General features: G+C 48.0%; 1 long non-coding RNA gene across 1 annotated transcript in view; it reads left to right on the top strand.

Annotated features, from left to right (window-relative positions):
- Positions 1–12,117, top strand: part of LOC311514824 — a 38,340-nt gene that overhangs the window by 15,263 nt on the left and 10,960 nt on the right. The window lies entirely within an intron of this gene.

The following is a 12,117-nucleotide window of genomic DNA, read 5'->3' on the forward strand; positions in this document are numbered from 1 at the left end:
TGGGAGATTTGATTTTTTCTCTAGGTTTGATCAGCCAGATGTGCCAACATCCCCCACACCTGCCAGCCACAGCTGAAATAGCTTATATACCACTCCCATCCCTTTGCTCTGTTGGTTAGTCCAACCCAGTAATACCCATTTGTAAGAGTTGATCATCATCATCATCAAGACTAAACTTGATAAGTTTATGGAGGGGATGGTATGATGGGATAGCCTAATTTTGGGAATTAATTGATCTTTGGCTATTAGCAGTAAATATGCCCAATGGCCTGTGATGGGATGTTAGATGGGGTGGAATCTGAGTTACTACAGAGAATTCTTTCCTGGGTGTCTGGCTGGTGAGTCTTGCCCACATGCTCAGGGTTCAGCTGATCACCATATTTGGGGTCGGGAAGGAATTTTCCTCTAGGGCAGATTGGCAGAGGCCCTGCGGGTTTTTCACCTTCCTCTGCAGCGTAGGGCATGGGTAACTTTCACATGGGTAACTTCTTTGCACATTGAAGTCTTTAAACCATATTTGAGGACTTCAAAAGCTCAGACATAGGTTAGGGATTTGTTACAGGAGTGGGTGGGTGAGATTCTGTGGCCTGCATTGTACAGGAGGTCATACTAGACTATCATAATGGTCCCTTCTGACCTTAAAGTCTATGATTCTATGTTCCTATTACGTCTTTGGCGTTTAGGGCAGTGACGAAGCTCCTCCACTCCTGTCTGTTGCTGGCAGGTCTTTCAATGGTTCCCCAGCTGTGCCCCAGGTTTTTCAGCTTGGCTTCCACAGCTCTTCACCGTGTTGTTTTTGGATGGCCTCATTTTCACTTGCCTTCAGGTGTCCATTTTATTGCTACTTTGGTGATGGAATCAGTTTCTATCCAAAGCACATGACCGATCCATTTCCAACGCCTCCTGGCAATGATGGTGCTCAGATCTTCTTCGCTGCACTGTGTCAGTAGATCTTGGTTTGAAATTGTTCTGGGCCAAAAGATAAGGAGGAATTTTCTGAGGCAGGTTGTATGGAATGAAAACAATTTAGACATGTCATACTTTCTCATTCCCCAGCATTCTGCACTATAAAGTAGTGTTGAAAGTACGCAGCTCTGATAAATCTTGAGTTTGGGTTTGGTGTTGTATTTTGATGATTTCCAGCCTGTATTTAAGCTCCTGAAGGTGTTCCTGGCTTTACTGATTTTGTTCTGGATGTCCTGGCTTGTTCCACCATCCTGCTTATGGTGCTGCCCAAGTATGTGAATGTTTCTACATTAGTGAGAACATAATCCTCTATCTGTACTGGTGATGGTGAAGCAATATTAAAGGTCATGGTATCTGTCTTCACAGTAGCAGCCATGCTAGTTTGTATTCGCAAAAAGAAAAGGAGTACTTGTGGCACCTTGGAGACTAACAAATTTATTTGAGCATGAGCTTTCGTGAGCTACAGCTCACTTCATTGGATGCATGCAGTAGAAAATACTGCATGTGGGGAGATTTATATACACACAGAACATAAAACAATGGGTGTTACCATACACACTGTAACAAGAGTGATCACTTAAGATGAGCTATTACCAGCAGGAGAGTGGGGGGGAGGGGAAAAACCTTTTGTAGTGATACTCAAGGTGGGCCATTTCCAGCAGTTAACAAGAACGTCTGAGGAACAGTGGGGGGGCGGGGATAAACGTGGGGAAATAGTTTTACTTAGTGTAATGACTCATCCATTCCCTGTCTCTATTCAAGCCTAAGTTAATTTTATCCAGTTTGCAAATTAATTCCAATTCAGCAGTCTCTCATTGGAGTCTGTTTTTGAAGTTTTTTTGTTGAAGAATTGCCACTTTTAGGTCTGAGATCAAGTGACCAGAGAGATTGAAGTGTTAGGGAAAAAGGGTTCCCCTCCCGTCTAGGGTTAGGAGGGTAGCCTTCCCTGGACTTCTGTATTAGCCAAACAAAACACAGAGTCTTGGCTCTTTGATAAAGTGAGGCACTTTATTGCTAGCGAATACGACAGCTGAAGGGCTCACCAATTCCTTTTCAGAGGAAAATGGTGAAGCCCCGAACAAAGAACAGGGATGAGCTTTTATAGCTTGGTTTAACATACATTGTGATATCTCTTCCAGTTCAAACCGGTTAACCCAGTCTGTTTGAAGTTCTGGGGTAGGTAAGAGCATGGAGGCTTATCTGTATAAGGAATTCTCTCCCCAAAAGCAGGGAGTGCAGGTTACACACAGTTCGCATTCTTTCTATCCATAAACAAAGTAGAAAGGACAGATAAGCATAGAAAAAAGACAGCAGCGTAGCTTTACATGATTATAGGGTCGCTTTCTGGGTTTTTTTTCCTATCAGTTCCCCCCTTTGAGCCTGAAGATAATTATCTTACATGGCTCATTATTCATTGTTTAACATGTTCATGTGTTTCTCATCTTGGTTAACACCACCCTTCTTTACATATAGTATCTTTGCTGGGCTCATGGTTTTGGTACATACCCGGTGGAAGAGAGCACAACAACTGGACGCACAGCAAAACAGCAGACCCACAATCATAAGGAATCCCACTCCATACACAAACAAGGTTTTTAGCCATCCAAAGTTAGGCAACCAGCTGGTGAGCTTATTTCTTTTTGCAAAGCTCGGATTGCATCTCGAGTGGCGTTAGTAAATATTTCCATTTCGGCTGACATATTTTTTAGCGCGTATTCAAGTTGGCCCACCCCCACCCACGGAAACAGAATACGGAAGGCGCGCATACCTGTACTGCCTTCCTCGACAATAGGATTATAACTGGTATCTCGACGGGTTCGTCGGGTTGTGTCTCTGATTTCTATTAAGTCTCTACGATGCATCCCTCCTGGCCAGGCAAAGGCCACCGTGCATCTTCCCAACCACCTTGGGGGCAAGGTCTTTCCTGCCCAAGTGCCACATACCCACCATAAGTGATGATCTCCTAATACTATGCTATAGTTGCCTTTATTGCCCCCTGAGTTCTGAGATACTTCCTGCAATCGTCCCACCAGGGATGCAGCATCATCAGGATTGGGTCCTATTCCCCCCCATTTCCATAATGTAAGGCCGGCAAATTGAGTCGCATTTTCTCTGAGAATGTACCCCACATAGCCTCCAGCACGGGCATAGTTGGCTACCTCAGTACCATTGGGATACAGCAAAAGAGTAGTACTTGCATTGTTTCCCAAAATTAGAATTTTCTCACAGTGGGTTTTCGGGTATTTTCCCAGAGTAGTTTTGCCTCGGGTGCGTAGCGACCTCTTTTCTACGCACAAGGGGGCCTTAACGAGCAAGTCTGGGCGATGGTTCGGGATCCAGGTCCTAAAATTTATGGGTCCCCTTCCCCTTTTTCCCTTTTGGCCGTACCACGCCAAACCATTTTGCCAAGAATTGAGGAGCGCTGGAACCGGCAAAATGGGGAACCCTTGCAGTGAATGGGAAGAGAAGTGGGAACACACCCAACAGTCACTAACATTCCATGCGTTGGTTAAATTTTGGGCTAATTGTAGAAACGTATTTTTATCCCAACCCCCCAGGGCAGAGGTCCAGGTTAACGCCCATAGCCATACATACATTATAAACACTACCAGCTACTAACAACTCTAAAAAAAATAATATTAATACAATATTTGTAACAGTATACTAATACTCCAGAGTTCTGTAACTGCTTCTGATTCCGCTGATTGACCGGTACCCAGTTCATGTAGAAGCGGCGGTCGTGATGGGAGTCGTTGGGGATGTTGGAGCAGGAACCTTTTTACAGTGGCTGCAGTGCACCCATCTATCGATGCCCTCGACCTTCACTGCAGTTGGAGTAGTCAGAAGGACTTGGGCCGGGGCCGACCACCTTGGTTCCAGGCAATGCTTCCTTCGATGGATTTTAACACAGACAAAGTCTCCTGGAAAAAGAGAGTGCGCACAAGTATCAAGCGGTAAAGGTTGGGCATCTTTTACTCTGGCCCATGCATCACTCAAGGCATCTTGCAACATGCGACAATAACCCGCCAACTTATCTTGCCCAGCCATTAATGAAGTTTTTGCTGGGGCAAACCCGTCTACACTGGTTAGAGGAATCGGCAAGGGTCGGCCAAATAGAATTTCGAACGGTGTCAACGAATGCTTCCTATGGGGTGTATTACGAAGATTGGTTAACACTATGGGTAACACTTCAGGCCACTTTAATCCAGTCTGCTCGCATAGCTTTGCCAATTGGATTTTTATCAGCCCATTCACCCTTTCTACTTTTCCTGAACTTTGTGGATGATAGGGGGTATGCAAGGCTTGTTTTATGCCGAGGGCCTTTGCTAAGTGTTGAATAATTTGGGAAGTGAAATGGGGGCCTTGGTCACTTTCCAAACGAGTCATTATCCCAAAGCGGGGCACTATCTCCTTGAGGAGACACTTCGCTACGGATACTGCATCTGCCCTTCGAGTGGGGAAAGCCTCAACCCACCCTGAAAAAAGATCAACCAGGACAAGCAAGTGTTTTAGTCCTGTCACTGGTGGTAAGTCCATGAAGTCCATCTGGACCACAGCAAATGGGTACTCAGGCAGTTTGCAATGTCCCATAGCTTGTGGTTTGACTGCTCCTTGGTGATTGTACCGTTGACACAATTCACACTGTGCAGTGACGGTCTTCGCAGCTGCATGGACCCCCGGAGCAAAAAACAACTTCTCCATTTGAGCCACTAATCCCCCCTTTCCCAGGTGCGAGGCCAGGTGGAGTGCCTGGGAAACCTGAGGGAGGAGTTGTCTTGGGAGAACCGGACGACCGTCCGGGCTGACGTAGAGGTTGTCCTCATTTAGGTGGCATCCAATGGATTTCCAACGGCTAACTTCGGCTGGGGGCGTCGTCTGCTGGGCAGAGAGCAAAACGGCTGGCGTCACTGGTTGCAGTAGCAGGGGTGCCAAAAAAGGAAAAGGGGCTGGAGCCCCACAGAGGGCAGCATGACGGGCCGCCGAATCGGCTGCAGCATTTCCCTTGGAAACCTCGTCCGAGGCGCGGGAGTGGCCCTTACAGTGTGTAACCGAAACAGCTGCAGGAAGTTGAATAGCCTCTAACAAGGCAGAAATCAAGGCAACATGGGAGATCTGAGAGCCGCTGGAGGTAAGGAACCCACGATGCTTCCAAAGTTGTCCAGTAGAGTGGCATACCGAAAAGGCATATTTGGAGTCAGTATAGATGGCCACAGTTTTGTTTTCAGCTAATTGACAGGCCCTAACAAGCGCCACAAGTTCTGCTGCTTGCGCTGACTTTTGTGTAGGTAAGGCATGCGCTTCAAGCGTTGCCATCAGGGTAACAATTGCATAGCCAACTCGCAAGGCCCCAAACTCGTCCCGACAGGCGGAACCATCACAAAATAATTGGAGGTCAGGATTCTGCAATGGAATATCAGAGAGGTCAGGACGAGGCGTGGAGATCAAATCCACCACGTGGAGGCAATTATGGGGTTCCCCATCCTCAGGCAGAGGCAAAAGGGTTGCAGGATTCAGGACTTCGCAGCGGCGTAGGGTAACAGCCTGATTGGCGAGCAAGGCCAATTCGTACCTGGTCAGTCTGGCTGCTGTGAGGTGCTGCGTGGATCCACGATTAAGAAGTGCTGCAACGGCATGAGGCACTTGAACTAGAAGAGGGTGGCCCAAGGTAAGCCCCGAAGCTTTCTCGACCAACACGGCGGCAGCCGCAACAGCGCGGAGACAGGGCGGAAGACCCTGAGCCACTGGGTCAAGAAGGACCGAAAAATAAGCCACCGGTCGCTGGCCAGGCCCAAAGGGCTGAGTTAGCACACCAGACGCCGTGCCAGATTGTTCATGGCAAAATAAGGTGAAAGGCTTTGCGTAATCCGGTCTGCCCAGGGCTGGTGCAGAAGTTAATGCTTGTTTGAGGGCGGTAAGGGCGTTATTGTGTAGAGTCGTCCATGGTAAGGGTTCGGGAACGGAATCCAGCAGCAAATCGGTGAGGGGGTGCACTAACTCCGCATAAGCCGGAATCCAGGCTCTACAATAGCCACTTGCTCCCAGTAACTGGCGGAGTTGCTTTTTAGTGGTAGGCCTTGGCATACTCAGAACGCTTTCAATCCTGTCCTGAGTAAGTGCAGTAGAAGCATATGAAATACGATGCCCCAAATATTCCACCTCGGGTTGGGCAAACTGTAGCTTGGAGAGTGCCACCTTGTGACCTTTTTCGGCCAATGCAAAAAGAAGGATTCGAGTGTCCTGTACACAGGCAGCCTTGGCTGTAGAGCACAATAACAGATCATCAACGTATTGAATCAAAGAAGAACCCATAGTCAACGAAATAGAGTCCAGATCTCGCTTTAAATACTGGCTGAAGATGGTAGGGCTCTCCCTGTAGCCCTGAGGGAGGCGGGTCCATACGTATTGACATCCGTCAAAGGTAAAGGCAAATAGGAACTGTGAGTCTGGGTGCACAGGGATGCTGAAAAATGCTGAAGACAGATCAATCACAGTAAAATAAGTAGCCCCTGGGGGAATAGCAGTTAAAATAGTTGCTGGATTGGGAACAACCGGAGCTCTCGGGATCACAATAGCATTAATCAGTCGGAGGTCATGCACGAAACGGTAAACCGGTTTGCCATCGGGGCCAGGCTTGGGTTTCTTAACAGGAAGAATAGGTGTATTGCAAGGGCTGGTAGCCTCCTTAATGATTCCTTGAGTTAAAAGCTGTTGTAGGACTGGCCGAATGCCCTCTATGGCCTCTTTAGGCAATGGATATTGCATTTTTCGGGGCAGAGGGACATCTGTACGGTAATTGATATACACCGGTTCTGCTGACTTTAACAGTCCAGTTTCAGTGGACGCCGAGGCCCACAATGCTTCAGGAATATCAGATAACTCAGCAGGGACAAAGGGGGCGGTGGGTGTAGTGGCTAACAATGCCATTACCGTAGCTTCAGGGACCGAAGTAGGGACTGAGAGATATAGCCCCTCCGGGCTGCAAGTTATAGTTGCTCGTAGTTTACATAACAGATCTTTACCTAATAAATTTGCAGGACAGGAAGTTGCAATTAAAAAGCTATGATCCTCTGATAACGGGCCAAGCTGGACCGTTTGCTCCGCAGGTAGAGGAAGGGCACACACGGTGCCACCAACGCCTATAGCTTTTACGGTTGCAGAAGTGGTAGGAAGGGTGGGGTCCTGTAGAGTACTTCTATCTGCCCCGGTGTCGATTAACATTGAATAAGTTTTTCCTCCCACCACAACTGGAAGCTCCGGGTGGTTTGCATCCAACTGCACTGTCCAAGAAGCGGAGGGGGTTCCTGGCGAGGGGGACGAAGCATTGTGGGTGGCTAGCTTTCAATCAGTACTTCCTTTTTCTCCCCCCCTTTCCTGTACCCTCTGGTAGGCTTGCATAAGAGGGTCAGCTGGCTGGAGGGGGTAATTTGGGCACTGGGCAGCCCAGTGTCCTTTTTGTCGGCACCGCCGGCACTCATCTGGCCCTGCCCTCCCGGGCCGTGGCTGGAAGCTCTGACCTTGTGATCCCCATCCCTGGGTAGAGCTGCCTCCTCTTCCGCCTCGTCCCCGAAAGCCTCCCCTCCTGCGGCTTGCATCCCGTCCCCGAGAGCCGTCTTGGAAACCTTGCAACTGCAGATTAAGGAGCTTTTCGGACCTCCTAGTGTCTAATTCCTTCCTATTCCTCCAGGCATGGGCTGCTAACCCCACCACCTCCTCCAGCGTTTTGTTTTCATAAGCTGGTTGACTACACACATACTTCCGAGCGAATGGTAATAAATTTTTTACATACTGGCCGATCACTTGTGTTTTCGCTACAGGGGAGGTTGGATCTAAGCCGCCGTGGTTTTTCAAAACCTTACAAAGGCGGTGGAAGAATTCCCCTGGGTGCTCATCGTGCTTTTGAACACATGCATCTACTTTTCCCCAATCATACACAGGCTTAGACATATCCTCTAATGCTTCTAAGATTCGCTTTCTCATTTTATCCCACTCTTGAACGGTCTCTGGAACATCCCAATCCATTTCAGGTTTCTCTTGCGGATAAGCCGCCCTGCCTTGCACCGTCTCTCTAGCTTTCTTATACACCGTTTCCTTCTCACCCTCGCTTAGCACTTGATTTAAAATCATTTCCACATCGTCATAATTACAATTATACATTGTGAAAATACCCTTTAACTTTTTAATAAATTCTTCCGGACACTGTCGAAATGAGGGAAAAGTAGATGACCAATTCATTAGATCCGTGCTGGTAAAAGGGACATACACCATCTGTGTCCCCCCTCTACCGCTCGGCAGTTGTCGCATAGGCATTTGGACTGCACTAGCTATTGCAGCTCCAAGAACTTTTGCCTTAGGGGTGCCTAGAGAACCGTGAGACCGGGTCTTTGCAGGGGTTGCATCACTGGGGTGTCGCGGATCAGGACGTGTCAACCCCCTGGTAGAGGTGCCAGCCTCCGGATCGCCCCCCCGCTCTGCGTTAATTGTGGGGGTATCGGTAGCTAGTGGGAGAGTGGGACCGCTCCTTTCCCCGGTTGGGGGAGTGGGTGCATCAGGGTCAGGCTGCGGTACCCCACCCCATAGCCAGCTACATTCTTCCAATGGTATAGGATCCCCCGCTTCTTTCAATGGGAGTTGGGGATAAATAGACTTTGACGTTTTTAGCTTCTGGTCAGCATGACTAGATTCTGGATTGTATGGTGGGGGCCGCATGGCTTTAAGTTTTTCTATCTCAGCACGTAAACTAGTAGTTACACTGGCACTTTTGCGCCGTTCGGCCTCCCTTATCCATACATCAGAATACTTAAGTTGCCGCGGTTGTAAATCATACAATACTTTTCGTAATTGAACAATGTTATGTAACTCAAATGTTCCTTCCCCCGGCCAGCGATTTCCTGGTTCCGGGTCGTCTTGCGTCATTCCCACCCAGGGACCTTGACACAAAAATATAAACTTATACAAAGCTTTGTTGCCATCCGATTGTAAGGCCTTGATATCCCTATCATAATGTTTTAACATATAGCCCAGAGGCGTAGAAGGATCAACAGTTCTACTGGACCCCCCCCCCATCTTTTCCCAAAGACGGGACCCCCGGCTGTTGTCTAGACAATCACAAAGGAAAAATTCAGAACTCACCAAGTTCCCACCGGCCGGTGTTCACCAATAGGTCCGGACCCTAGTGCCTTCGGGATGCCTTATTTCGCCGAAGCGGCGGGTGGAAGCGAGACGGGAAGCCTTCAGGGTTAAAGCAACCCGGGTGCCGGCAAGAAGGATTCAGAGTCCCGACCGTCCACCGGTCCGGAGAAGAGGCGATCCCGGACGAGCCCCCAAATTGTTAGGGAAAAAGGGTTCCCCTCCCGTCTAGGGTTAGGAGGGTAGCCTTCCCTGGACTTCTGTATTAGCCAAACAAAACACAGAGTCTTGGCTCTTTGATAAAGTGAGGCACTTTATTGCTAGCGAATACGACAGCTGAAGGGCTCACCAATTCCTTTTCAGAGGAAAATGGTGAAGCCCCAAACAAAGAACAGGGATGAGCTTTTATAGCTTGGTTTAACATACATTGTGATATCTCTTCCAGTTCAAACCGGTTAACCCAGTCTGTTTGAAGTTCTGGGGTAGGTAAGAGCATGGAGGCTTATCTGTATAAGGAATTCTCTCCCCAAAAGCAGGGAGTGCAGGTTACACACAGTTCGCATTCTTTCTATCCATAAACAAAGTAGAAAGGACAGATAAGCATAGAAAAAAGACAGCAGCGTAGCTTTACATGATTATAGGGTCGCTTTCTGGGTTTTTTTTCCTATCAGAAGTGTTCTCCTACTGTTTTTTGAATGTTATAATTCTTGACGTCTGATTTGTGTCCATTTATTCTTTTACGTAGAGACTGTCCAGTTTGACCAATGTACATGGCAGAGGGGCATTGCTGGCACATGATGGCATATATCACATTGGTAGATGTGCAGGTGAATGAGCCTCTGATAGTGTGGCTGATGTGATTAGGCCCTACGATGGTGTCCCCTGAATAGATATGTGGACACAGTTGGCAACGGGCTTTGTTGCAAGGATAGGTTAGTGGTTCTGTTGTGTGGTGTGTGGTTGCTGGTGAGTATTTGCTTCTGGTTGGGGGGCTGTCTGTAAGCAAGGACTGGCCTGTCTCCCAAGACACCTAAATACCTTTAAGAATGTGGATCCATGTCCTTAACCTAGGCATTCCCCAACAGGTGCATCTTATATTCCGGGGTGGGCAAACTTTTTGGCCCAAGGGACACATCTGGGTATGGAAATTGTATGGCGGGCCATGAATGCTCATGAAATTAGTGGTTGGGGGATAGCTCAGTTTGAGCATTAGCCTGCTAAACCCAGGGTTGTGAGTTCAATCCTCGAGTGGGCCATTTATGGATCTGGGGCAAAAATTGGGGATTGGTCCTGCTTTGAGCAGGGGGTTGGACTAGATGATCTCCTGAGGTCCCTTCCAACCCTGATATTCTATAATTCTGTGTTGGGGTGAGGGTGCAGGAGTGTGCTCTGGGCTGGGACGGAGGGGGTTGGAGTGTAGGAGGGGGATCAGGGCTGGGGCAAGGGGTTGGGGTGTGGGAGGGAGGAAGGGAGTCAGGGGTACAGACGGTGCATGCCTCAAGCAGCTCCTAGAAGCAACAGCACGTCCCCCTTCTGGCTCCTACATGTAGGCACAGCCAGGCAGCTCTGCGCGCTGACCCATCCACAGGCACCTCCCCTGCAGCTCTCATTGGCCCCGGTTCCCAGCCAATGGGAGCTGCAGGGGAGGTGCTTGGGGCAGGGGCAGCATGCAGAGCCCCCTGGCTGCCTCTACACATAGGAGCCAGAGGGGGGACATGCTGCTGCTTCCAAGAGCTGTGTGGAGTGGGGCAAGCCCCTGACCCCACTCCCTGGCGGGAGCTAGAGAACTGGATTAAAATGTCTGGAGGGCCAGATGTGGCCCCCGGGCTGTAGTTTGCCCAGCCCTGTTATATTCAGAAGACTTCATGGAAGGAGGCTGTTGTGTGGTGGGCCTCCCCACTGGCTCAGGGGACAAAACAATCAGACACTCCCACTCCATATCAGCCTTCTGCACAGACTCTTTTACTTTCTGTCACTTTTCTATGTTCCTTATGGTTTTGGAACAAATGATAGTCCTGACCTGGACTGATCCTGCAGGATCCCCACCCCACAGCTCAGGGAATTGTATAACAGCCCTCTCTTAACCTCAGGACACCAACCCTGCCAGAAAAGTGTTTATACCTTCTCACCTCCACCCCACAACAGCACTGAGGCCTCACTTAGATCTTCCAGCTGGGAATCAGAGCCAATCATTAGCTGCTGCTTAATTGGATCAGCTAGTTCCCAACACCTGCCTGCTGGACTTCTCCTTATGGAAAAGCCAAAAGAAAAGCAGCACAAGTAGAAAGGGTACAAGGTACATAAGGCATGAAAAATGCCTCATTTTAACGTTCAGACTTTTAAAAGCAGGCACCTATTTAGGTGCCTAAATACAGACTTAAGGGCATGACTTTAGGCACCCATTTAAAAAAAAAACTTGGCTTCTGTTTTCAAAATCCACAACAAAAGTTTGAATTTGGCAATACATAAAACAATTATAAATAACTAATATTAATATCTCTTCACTCCTTAACTCTTCAGATTCAAAATGTAAGCTCTGCCCCAATGGATGGGTGCTGCACAGTGGGGGATGTTACTGTTACTCAGAAGATCATGAGACTTGGAACAACAATAAAGAATATTGTTCAGAAAAAAAATCTGAGGTGCTTGTTATTGAAGATGAAACTGAAATGGTAAATCTGTATTGCCTACTGTGGGTCAACTTCTGATCTCATTTGCATGGATATAAATCTGAAAAAGAGCAGAATATTTCCCCGTGTTAACAGAGGTCAGTTCTATAAATATGCTCATATAATGCAATATTAATGGCTAGTGTCAAAGTTTGACTCAGACTCACAATTTATCAGACCACTCTGTTTTATTAGCAAAGCTGCTCTGCTAATACATTTAGAAGTGAGCCCCCTGAGTGGGGCTTGTGTCTTTTAATTTATACAGTTTTTTGGAGAACAAGTTACAGAGAAGTTACAGACAAAAGAAGAAAAAGATTTTAGTCACCACCCTTCGAGATCCCTGAGACCAGTCAGG

Source organism: Lepidochelys olivacea (assembly GCF_965140295.1).
Source record: "Lepidochelys olivacea isolate rLepOli2 genome assembly, chromosome: 1".
Taxonomy (NCBI): domain Eukaryota; kingdom Metazoa; phylum Chordata; order Testudines; family Cheloniidae; genus Lepidochelys; species Lepidochelys olivacea.